Source organism: Eptatretus burgeri, chromosome 11 (genome assembly GCF_056783735.1).
Source record: "Eptatretus burgeri isolate ZD-2024b chromosome 11, Ebu_testis_v1, whole genome shotgun sequence".
NCBI lineage: Eukaryota > Metazoa > Chordata > Myxini > Myxiniformes > Myxinidae > Eptatretus > Eptatretus burgeri.
Window position 1 is genome coordinate 27886327 of NC_140971.1, and position 12490 is coordinate 27898816.

At 44.4% G+C, this 12490-nt stretch overlaps 1 protein-coding gene across 6 annotated transcripts in view; it reads left to right on the forward strand.

The window, feature by feature from the left end:
- The window catches only part of LOC147016741 (uncharacterized), a 134082-nt gene that overhangs the window by 20502 nt on the left and 101090 nt on the right, over window positions 1–12490 (forward strand). The gene's annotated exons all lie outside the window — the stretch shown is intronic.

Genomic DNA, 12490 nt, shown 5'->3' on the forward strand with positions numbered 1-12490 from the left:
CTTCATTCCTTTGTCATTTCTTGTTTCCCCCTCTGTCCTGACTTCATGTTATGTTACCGTCTGTTGATATGTTCTTATCTGCCTTGGAACATTTGGTGGTCAGGTCAGGTCAGGTTTGGGAGCATGCGCTGGAGCAGCGCGTCGCTGCATCCACTTTCCGCCAGTACTCCAGGGGCCTCCGTCTGGCCATCCCCCAGGCATATGCCTGGCCCATCCCCATCTCCTTGAGATGCTGATCAACCTGATGCAACCATGAAGCCTATAGTTGGCCCATTGGCCTTCTCCACTCATGAGGCTCCCTCGCTGAGAGAATCTGGTGAGCAGGATCAGCGTCAGGAAAATGAGCCACATGTCCATACAGCCGCAGCTGATGCTCACAGATTACACAGATAGCAAATCTCATTAGAGTCTCTCAGCAACCGCCCGTTGGACACAAAGTCCGACCAGCGATAGCCAAAGATTCTGCGAAGAGACCTGGTACCAAAGGAATGAAGTCTCCATCTTCGAGTCCAAGTCTCACATCCATTGAGCAAGACTAGAAGCACCAAGGACCTGAAGGCTCGGACTTTCGTCCTCCTGCACAGGTACCGGAAGTGCCACAACCCATGATCCAGTGAATCCATGACTTCCCAGGCCCAACCCAGACTTCTATAGACCTCTGGCTCACAGCCAGCAGAGACATGAATATCACTTCCAAGGTAAGTGAATCTCTCCATGACCTCAATATCCTCACCACAAGCAGGTACAGACAAGAGAGCAGCATCCAATATGTCATTGAAAGCCTGGATCTTAGTTTTGATCCAGGAAACCCATAATCCCAGCAGCTCCCACTCCTCATTCAGTACATAGAGGGCCCCCAAAGGGATCTCCAGAGTCTCCACAAAGATGACTGCATCACCTGCAAAATCAAGGTTAGAGATCTTAACATTCCCTTATGATGCAACGCAGCTTCATTTCTCCGGCATCCTCCCCAGAATCCAGTCTATACAGCGCTGAAAAGTGTGGCGGCCAGGACACACCCCTGACAAACTCCAGTAACCACTGCAAATAGGTCGGAGATGGTATCATCACATCTCACTGCACTCTCAGTACCAGAGTATAGTTTCAGATATCAGATTGATCAGTTTTGGTGGCACCCCAAGAAGACGAAGCATCCTCCAGAGGGCATTCTGATTCACTGAATCGAACGCTTTGCAGAGATCAACATAGGCTGCAAGTAGCCCCTGCTGAAACTCTCATCTGCGTTCGGTGAGGACTCAAAGGGCAAGGATATGGTCAATCGTTGACCTCTGGTGTAAAGCCTGACTGCTCTGGGTGCTGATGCTCAAGCAGACCCTATCAAGAATTATCCGAGCAAAGACCTTGCCCGGCACTGAGAGCAGCGTCACTCCTCGGAAGTTGTTGCAGTCCTGGAAATCACCCTTCCCTTTTCAGAGAGGGACAACAAGGCCCCTCTTATAGTAAGTTGGGATTATGCCTGTGTTCCAGGCAGAACACAGAACTGCACGCAGTGACATGAGTACAGCATATCCACCGGCCTTGAGAAGTTCAGCATGGATGCCACAGATCCCAGGAGCTTTACCCCATTTCAACCGGTTCACCACAGCCTGTTTCCACAAGCGAAGGTCGATCACAGTTGATTGGAGGGTCAGCAATAGGGATAGTATCACCCCGACATCCAACTCAACAGCTGGTGGGTTAGCCTGCTACAGCCGCTCAAAGTAACCGGCCCAGCAGGCCTTCACTTCGGAATCTTCTTTCAAGAACCCACCACTCTCTGCTGTAACTGCAGTACACCAAGGGACGGACTTGGAGTAACGCAATGCATGAATTCCCCTGTAAGCAGTACGAGAATCACTTAACCACAGGTGATGCTCTACTCCCTCACAGATTCCTCACACATAGGCCTCCTTGTCCACCTTCAGCGCATGTACAGTTTTATGCCTCAACTCCCTGAACAGGTCAGCTCTGCCATTAAGCCTGGCCCTGCGACTCTGGTTAATGGTATCCAGTGTCCCTTGAGAGACAAATTCTTCTTCGCCCTACGGTGAGTTCAAAGACATCCACTGGCAATATCAAGGATGGTGGTCTTGAAGGCACTCCATAACTCTTCAGGATTCTCCAAAGCACTCAGACCCCCCCCCCCCAAAAAAAAAACCCCACTCAGCTTGTTCGCAAGCTCCTCAGCTACCCTCTCATCCTTGAGCTTGCCAACATCCAGCCTCGGCTGGGATGATGCCATTCTCCCAGATTTAAGCTTCAACTTCAGAGTTGCTACCACAAGCCTGTTGTCGGTGTTGAGGAACTGGGCACTCTGATGGACCCTGCAGTTCTGGATCATCCTCCAGCAACCATCAATGATCATGTGGTCAATCTCTTTTGCCACACCACCAGTGTTGGAATGCCAAGTCCAGCGATAAGCCTGTGGGCGCTGAAACCATGAACTAGCCACCCTAAGTCCATGACTTCTTGCAAAATCAAGGAACTTGTTGCTATTCTGGTTCACAGTTCCAGACCCATGGGGACCAACACATGTCTCATAACCATCCCTGTCAGTTCCAGTCGATACATTGAAATCCCCCAAGACGATAAGAATATCTCCCTTGGGGCACTGATCAACCACAGACTCGAGCACGGCGTAGAATACGTTCTTCATGGTGAGATCACTCGCCTCAGTCGAAGCATATACAGAGACCAGGGAAACGACACCCAAGGAGTGACAAATCCTTAGTCTCAAAATACATTCGTTGACCGGTGTTACCTCAATTATCATTGGAATTAGCTTATTAGACAGAGCTACAGCAACTCCTTGGGCATGGTAACCATCAGAGTGACCAGACCAGTAGTAGGTGTAACCACCCACCATGATTTCCCCACTATCTGTTCTCCCAACCTCAGAGAGTGCTGAAATACCGATGTTCAAATGCTTGAGCTCAGATGATAACAGAGATAGGTGATCATCGTCTCTTCGGGATAGGACATTCAAAGCACCCACCGAAGCACCTCAGGTTGACCCAAGGATACCGCCGTCTTGTGGACGACATCTCAGCAACACCTTGATACACGCTACTGCAATCTGACCCAGATACACATTTGGTGGGATACACAAGGAAACCCAGACACATGAGCAGACCACTCAGCGAATCAAGTCCATGTTGTTTTTTATTATTCTTATTTTAATGTTGAAGGCTTCAGTCACAGACTAAATAGTTCTCATCGAGGCCAAGCCTAAATAAAAGAACTGTATTCATAGAAAAGTAAGGAAAGAGAGAATAGTCTTAGAGTTTTTGAGAAAGTAAAAAATCTGCTTTTTGAAAAGGGAAGGTCATAAGTGTTTGGGAAGACGTGAGAAGGTAAAGAGTTGCAGAGTTTGACGGTGGAGTGGAAGAAACAAACATCATAACAGCCCACCCTTGAGTTGCCAATGGCCACACAATAATCATGTGATGTAGTGGCTTGTCGAGTATTCCTTGGACTCGCTAATGGTGGGGGTACACAAGAAGCAAGTTCTTGCGAGCAGAAACCAAAGTAATATCTGTAGAAAAGAGAAAGAGAGCCTACTCTGCGGCGGCGTCGAGTTTTGATGTCACATTGGTACACTTGACAAGTCGAATAACTTTGGATTTGATTCTGTCCAGTAAGTATGAGGAGCTGAAACCTCCCCAGATGTGAGAGCAGAACTCCATACAAGGACAAATCAATGCTTTATACAGTTGGGGCAACTGTTCAGTGGAGAAGAATCTTCAACATCTGAACAGGCCTCCTAATTTCTTCTAGGCAGACTTAGCTTTTTGCGTAATGTGTGGATTCCAGGATAAATCTGATGTTAGAGTAATACCGAGTATGTTTATTGTATTATGTCATCTCAACATTCCTAACAACCCAGGGACACATTATCCCTCTTTATTTTTTCCCCGCTAACTACATAAAAAAGCGAACCACATTTCTACTTCACACGATACACATGCAAAGCAATTGGGAATTTTCAACTTACAGATATCACGACACGATCACACCTGGCTAATCTTAATCTACCTACCATTCCTGTTGATATCCCTGTATCCCTCTTTGCTCATTGCTTTCAAAGGCCCTGTCACACCTTGACGTTTTAGCCAGCGTATGGCAAGGTATCAAAATGTATGCAAAACGCTGGCGTACGCTGAACTATTGATTTTTTTTTCCAGTTTTGGACGTATTCATAACGAGTTTGATGTATGCATAACGTATTAGTAACGTACACAGAACGTTTCAATCACATATAGATAACTTGTACCAACGAATGCTGAGTGTGTTGTCGGCGTTCACAACCTATGCCCAACGATATTGTAACTTATGCATAGCGCGGCAGCGTATAGCCAACGATCACGTGGCGTAGGCTATTCATAGGCTGCGGCTCGACGATTCAAATCATAACTGCAATAGACATTGAAGTGTGAAGCCGCTGTCACACCTTGACGTTTTAGCCAGCGTCTGCCGACGTATGAAAAATTTGCCGAACCAAGCTGGCACACGTCAAATACGTTATGGGTAAGTTTTGTATACGTTAAGAGCACACTGGCATACGTCGTAGTACGCTGGCATACGTCGTCGTACGTCGACAAATTTTCACCATGTTGAAAATTTCTCGGCGTCTGACACATGTTCCGCATACGCTGGCCATAAGTTGTCGGCACGTTACACGATCGTTGACACAAGTTGACACGCGTTACTTGTAAGTTACTCATAAGTCGAAACACGTTGAGGTAATGGTTAGCGTCAGTGTTCCAGACTCCCTGGTTTTTTTTTTTTCCGGTATGACGGTGATGTTGACACTTCGATTTCTAGTGCGGTTATGATTTAAATAGTTGAGCGGCAGCCTATTAATTATATTGTATTATAACCGCACTAGAAATCGAAGTGTCAACATCACCGTCATACCAAAGAAAAATAAAAAAAACAGGGAGTCTGGAACACTGACGCTATCCATTACCTTGACGTGTTTCGACTTATGAGTAACTTACAGGTAACATGTGTCAACAATCGCGTAACGTGCCTACAACACGTTACTCATAGGTTAGAAATAAGTTTCGGGTACGCTAAACATTACCTCGACGTGTTTCGACTTATGAGTAACTTACAAGTAATGTGTGTCGACGTGTGTCAACGATCGCGTAACGTGCCTACAACTTATGGCCAGTGTTATGCGGAACGTCTGAGTCATATGCTGGCATACGTCAAAGTTTCAAGCATGGAAAATTTGTCTAACAGCTCGGCATACGACGACGTATGCCAGCGTGGTCTTAACGTATACAAACTTACCCATAACGTATTCGACGTGTGCCAGCGTTTTAGCCAAATTTTTCATACGTCAGGCATACGCTGGCTAAATCATCAACGTGTGACAGGGCCTTAAGTACTGATACAAATCCAGTTTAATCCATAAACTGTCCCTGCTGATATCACCTTTTCAGATGACTATTCCATGTATTAGCAGCTCTTTTTATTTTTTTTTCCTTCAAGAGCAAGGCTCATGGAAGAGCAAGGTTAAATTGACAGTGGGGTAGCGGAGCAACAATTGGGTATCACTGGCAACACCGAAAGCAGCAAGTGAGAGGGTTGGGTTCTGAAAAGTTAATAAGGATCATAAGGATCAGGGGTTAGATGGAAGATGACGAGATTGCAATGCAATTCCTGCTTTTGAAGCTCTAGAGCAGGGGTCTCCAACCTTTTTGGGCGGAGGGCCGCAAAACCAAAGTGGTGAGGGGCGGAGGGCGCACCCAAAAAAGGACGCTAAATTCCGGAAAATATTGTTACGTTTGAGGGGGGGTATGCATTCAAAGGGTAATTAGGATGTTTAATTAGGTATGCCATGCTGTTCGAGTTTACCAGGATCTTGATGTAATAAGTAGCAATTCAGTGGTGATAAGTTGTCTAGTAAATGTCCATTTCTTCAAGGGGGAAATGATAATTGTCACGTAATTAGATAGGGACACGGGATAGGGTAAGTGTGTCTGCGTAAACCCCTTTTAGTAGTCCCTGGAGGCTTGCCGTGACGTCACAGGACAGTGCTGCGGATAGCTCTGCCCCGTGATCACGATTGGCGGAAGGCGACGGCGCAGGGCCAATAAAACGGCTCGATTGGAAGTGACGAGGACGGGAAGATAAAAAGGTTCTGTTCGGGGTCGAAAAGGAAGAGGAAGAAGATCGGTACCGAAAAACTGTTCTGGTGGAGGTTGTTGTGCTGGGAGCGTGCTTTTTGTTGGGCTGTTTTCGATCCTTGTTTCATCGTGTCTTGGAGCCTTGCTGAGCCTCGTGCCTCACCTTGGTTGGCTCTGGGGTTCTGCTGGCTCGGAGTACGGGGTCGAACGGCGGGCGGACCTGCCTCCCTCTCCTGCTCGCAACTTGGCACCAGAACTGGTTCCCTGGCGGCTGTGAGCGGACTTGGGCCAAGACCAGGAGGTCGACAGCACCACGGTTTCTCCTGCCCCCCTGACGAGAGCAAGGCCAGCTCGTCTGATGCCAATCCAGGGGCTGTTGTGTCCACACCACGGTCCAGCCTGACCACCAGGAATAGCTACGTTGTGTGTGTGTGTGTGTGTGTGTGTGTGTGTGTGTGTGTGTGTGTGTGTGTGTGTGTGTGTGTGTGTGTGTGTGTGTGTGTGTGTGTGTGTGTGTGTGTGTGTGTGTGTGTGTGTGTGTGTGTGTGTACCTGGCGCCTTAGAGGGTTTGAGATTTGTATATTCATTGGAATTGTCTGTGTTTTCCCCACGCCCGATCCCACACCATCCCGTCGAATCGCCCTGGATCCCTCTTCTTGCCGAATCTTGTTATTTCTGGTTAGAGGAATAAACGTTATCAACTCAGTGAAAAGCGACTCGTGCCACCTTCCTCGTCCCGTTTGCGGTAGAGCGATTAGAACCGCCACCTTTGGGTTATAAATAAATAAACCGCCTCCATCATTTCGGCTCATTCTACGTTGGCGGGACTGTTCAAGTCCCGTGGACGTCACAATATATATTTAATTAATATGCGGAAATTTAAACAAAAACAAGTGAAATCCTTCAATACAGCGCGTGTGGTGAATCAAATGAGTACACTAATGTTAAAATATGCAATTTATGCTTTTTCAGTTGAAAAACAATTAAAAAGCGTACTTAATACTTGAAATGTAAAAATCTTGTTATTATTGTGATAAGCACCTTTATATGTAACAGAAGGAATGAAATCGTTCGATACAGCGTGGCAGGAGGCCGCAAAAGAATGATTGTAAGTAAATTTCAACTACGAATGCATGACGAAACACTTGTTTATGGCTAATATTAAAGAGAATGATGGCATAAGAAGAACTTAGCCTGGAATCCTCGTGCATTACACCGCCCACACAACACACGTGGTGTCCTTTGACCAATCAGGAGCAGTGCAGTTACAGTATCGTTTCCTTCAGCTCGATTGGTCTTGTCCTGCACGTGATGTTTTCGTTTTTTTTTTTTCGTTCTTCTTGAATCTGAGGAGATTATTTTTTCGTTCTTGTTGTAAGTAAATTTCAACTACTAATGCATGACGAAACACTTGTTTATGGCTAATATTAAAGAGAATGATGGCATAAGAAGAACTTAGCTTTCTGCGTTCGGCGCCAAATGCCATGGTGGACGGAAATGACGTCGTTCGTTCGTTCGTACATGAGGGGAGCGTTTCTTCCTTTTTTTTCCGTCAAGCAATAAATTAAATGGTTTTCACATATATAACACATTAGTTTCACAAATTTCCATTGAAATACTCAGGTATTTCCGTCAATTGTCACCATTTCCGTGGAGGTTACACACTGCATCTACCCGACGGCCGTCATTGGCTGTCTTGAGGCAGGTGGGGGGGAACGGGGGGACACCGGACCCACCGGAGACGTGGTAGACTACGCCGGGGACATTTCAAACTCGGTGCAATTGTATACAGCACATGCGCTGTAATTAGTGCTGAATATATGTTTCTTGCCAACGAATATGATAAATGAATAATCGTGTTAAAAACACGTGTCTAATATGAATCAAAATCATAATAAAAATTACAGAACGCTTTGATCATTGACCCTGACAAATTGGCAGTATCGCGGGCCGCATTGTAATGTAAACTTAATATGGCACCGCAGGCCGCATAAATCCGTCTAAGGGGCCGCATGTGGCCCGTGGGCCACAGGTTGGAGACCCCTGCTCTAGAGGGAAGAGTGAGACAGAACAGCCTCTAGAGTCTAGACTTTTGAGGGAAAAGGAACCAGAATGGGGTTGCTGGAAGAAAGTGTGCTCCCTGGAGTTTCTGGGGATGGTTGGAAGACTGAGAACACCAGGGAGCAATGTTGGAGAATAGACGGTGGAAAACAGAGTTGACCACTGATAACCCTGCCTTGCTTGTATTCTAATCCTCCTCTTTTTCACTCCAAAATTATGCCCTCTGTCTGTCACTGTCCTTCTTGGCGAAAAAACAAAAACTGTCCTGTTTTTATTTTGTTGATACCTTTCATTAGCTGAAACATTTCTATCTGGTCCCCTCATAATCACCCCTTTTCTTATGTAAAAAGCACTCTCACTTTCACTCTCACTCTCTCTCTCTCAGTTGCTGTTGCTGCAAAACAGTGCACCATATTCCCATAAAAAAGTGTTTTGCATAAGTAGTAGCCATAGTAATAGTAGTAGTAATCAGGGGTGGACTGACCGTAATCTGGGGCCTCGGGCAAAAGGGGTCTTTGGGACCCCTCGATAACATTTTGAAAGACACTGTGTGTGAAACAAAAGTTTTCCATAACAAACATTTGTGCTTAAATATGCAGAATAATGAGACCATGAATTAAAAACAAATACAGTGTAATGTATGAACCAGAAACTGGTACACCTTGTATTGCAGAGTGCAAGTACATACATTACAGCCCAAAGTGTCATGTAATCTTCAGTATGCAATAAGTATATAATATGGCAAACAGCTTGAAGCAGTATATAATAAAATGCACATCCGGCCAAATTTATTATTTCTCCGTGTCATTTACCTGAAGATTTTGCTGAGAAAAACAAGTCCTTACTTTAGCCGTATTGTCTAACTCTGAAATAAAAGAGATAGCAGGACGTTCGGACCGACTGAGTCAATTCGCACCATCTATTGAACACTGGTGTTTTCTGTAATATTAACAAAAAATATGTGTGAGGATGGTCAATAATTTTTTTGGACAAAGAGGATTCAAACCCAGTATTTTGTAATGCACATTTATGGCTAATGGCCATTTTCTGTGAAGTTTGAAACTAGCTTTAACAGCAGTAAATGTTGTTTGTTTAAAGCAGGTAAAATGTTCAACAGCAATAAATAACTTTGCTGCATTTTTTTTCGGCAATCGATCAAAATCGACGTCCAACCCTCAACATTTAATATACCATGTTTAAATATACATTCCAAAATCGCCTTCCTCTTGTATTTCTGAAAATGTAATCCTTATTATTATTATTATTTTTTGGGCACGGACTCTTCGATGGTTCAGGACCTCGGTCGGCGCCTAAATACCCGACTGCTCAGTCCACCCCAGTAGTAACTAATGTGAGTTTTGTGGGTGCAGCACACACACACAGTTTCCCCTTTGAAGCAGAGCTTGCGGGGAGTCACCTTCATACACAGTAGTCTCTTGTACAAATTAATATATGCTTTCCATGCACCATTAGTGTTCATAACCTCGTCTTAATTGAGATTTCACAAACAATGAGTTAAAAATGGCTTGACTACATTCACAAATCTTCTTAAAATGACCCAAATTGAAAAGGGATTTGCAAGATTTATGCAAAAGGAAATGTAGATGTCTGGTAGCTTTGTGCTGAACCTCATCTATCCCATCTACATCCTTCCACAGATGTGGTGACCAAAACAGTACACCATATTCTAGATGAGGCCTCATTGAATGATTGTACACTGCTATAAAATGTTTGATTTGCTTCACAGCAGCTACTGTGAAAGTGATGCATTGTACCAGTCGGGTCAAAAATTGATGAAACCGTCAGCCATATCGGAACTATATTTGCTATTACAAGGTGTGTAGGTTGAAAGAAAAGCCATTTTCACACCTGATAGAAAAATCTAACCAATTCTTCAGGGATTTACAAGGAATTAAGGCACAGGAGGAGACCATTCGGCCCATCATGCCTGCACTTCACCAATACCGGATTTATTTAATCCATCGATACCCCTTCCCTTCGTGTACACTGTGCAGCCTTTTGACTGCTACACTGGTACTCATTTCGCCGACCTCGGAAAGATGACAGGCTGAGTCAATCCCCTGGTGTTAATTCAGTGGGAAACGGGGCTTGAACTCAGAACCCTAGGATCCCATGCCACCACCCTAACCGCTAAGCCAACACCAGGTTACACACGTCCTTCCTTGTCACACTCCCAACCTGTCCACCAAGTTTCGTCAAAATCCATCCGTAATTTTTGAGATATCCTGCTCACAGACAAACGGGTGAAAACAAAATCTTTGTCCAGCTTTGGTGGCTTTCACAATTAAAATGAAATTTTAATTTGAGGTAAAATACAATTTTTTGAGGAAAAAATTGAGGTTTCACAATTCTGAAAATTAAATATGACTACATCATTAGATGTTGAGTAAAAATATGCAATGAAGCTTTTCACTACTTAGCTTTATGTAAATGTACAGCCTCTTCTGTTTTCTTCTCATCTGCTTTAAAACGTGCCCACAGATTGTTTATTGCTAAATACAGGAAAACAAGTGCAAGAATTGCTTTGCATTACATGTCCCCGACTGATGTGATATTTTCTAAGTCCAAAAAGGGTATAACTGTTAAAAATTGATGAAACGCCCTGAAACTCAAACTTGTTCTGTAACTTATCATAATAAAGCCGTGTACCAAGTTTCAGTTGAATATGTTGAAGGGTATGGGAAAAAGTCTGAAAAACCACAGGTGGGACGGACAGACGGAGAGCAAACCGATAATCCCCTCTGGTGAAACCGGTAGGGGACTAATAACTGAGTGTTCGGCAAAAGCACTGCCTTAGCAGTGATTGACTCCAACTGGACTCTGTGGCGAAATAGTTTGAGAAGCACTGTGAGTTTGGGAGGTCGGCGCAAATTCAAACCCTGCCCATGTTGTATGAAGGAATTTAAAATTGTATGTGCTGCTTCTTTCTTGACGCTCAACTTTCAAAGGGACAGAGCATGGCCAAAACCACAATAAGTTGGCAATACTAGCACAGACTTTTTTGGGCCGAATGGCCTCTTCCTGCATCAAAGTTATTTGTAAGGGAACTCACATATAAGAACTATTCCATGCAAGCCCCTTTAAGGGGATGATGTAGTCATACAAGCAGTGTGTTATAATAACTACAGTATCACAAAATGTACGGTAAATGCATGTGTGGCAAAATAACACAATTCAGCATGTACGTGGTATTATACCATTGTAGCATCAGCAGTTGATGTTGTTATGTATATGCATTGCCTTCAGAAAGTATTTTCACCCCTCGACTTTTATCACATTTTGATGTTACAGCCTGAATTTAAAATCGATTCAATTTAAACTGTCACTAATCTACACAAAATACCCCATGAAGACAAAGTGAAAATGTGTTTTTTGAAATTTTTACAAATCAATTAAAAATGAAAAGCTGAAATGTTTTGCATCAACAAGTATTCAACCCACTGAGTCAATACTTTAAAGAAGTGCCTTTGGTAGTGATTACAGCCTTGAGTCTTCTTGGGTATGTCTGGATCAGCTTTACAAATCTGGATTTGGGGATTTTTCCCCATTCTTCCTTGTAGATTTGCTCAAGCTTTGTCAAGCTAGATGGGGAGTGTCAGTGAACAGCAATCTTCAAGTCTTTCCACAGATTATTAATGGGATTCAAGTCTGGCCTTTGACTGGGCCACTCAGGGACTTTCACATGCTTGTTCTGAAGCCACTCCAGTGTTGTTTTGCTTGCATGCTTGGGGTAATTGTCCTGTTGGAATTTAATATATTCGCCACAGTCTGCGGTCTTTTTCACTCTGAAGCTGGTTCTCCTCAACATTTTGCCTGTATTTGGCTCCATTCATTGTTCCCTCCATCCTTATATGTCTCCCAGTCCATGCCAATGAAAAGCGTCCCCATAGCATGATGCTGCCACCACCATGCTTCATGGTAGGGATGGTGTTCGGTGAGTGATGAGCTGTGCTCGGTTTCCACCAGATGTAGTGCTTTGCATTCCGGCCAAAAAGTTCCATTTTCATTTCATCAGACCACAGAATCTTTTACCTCATGCTCGCAGTCTTTCACGTGCATTTTTGTAAACTCCAGGCGTGTTGTCATGTGCCTTTTTCACAGGAGTGGCTTCCATCTGGCCACTCTCCCATAAAGCCTAGATTTGTGAAGTGCTGCAGAGATTGTTGTCCTGATTACAGGTTCTGCCATCTCAGCCAAGGAACTCTGTAGTTCTGTCAGAGTGGTCATTGGGTTCTTGGTCACTCCCCTGACCAAGGTCCTTCTTGTCTGGT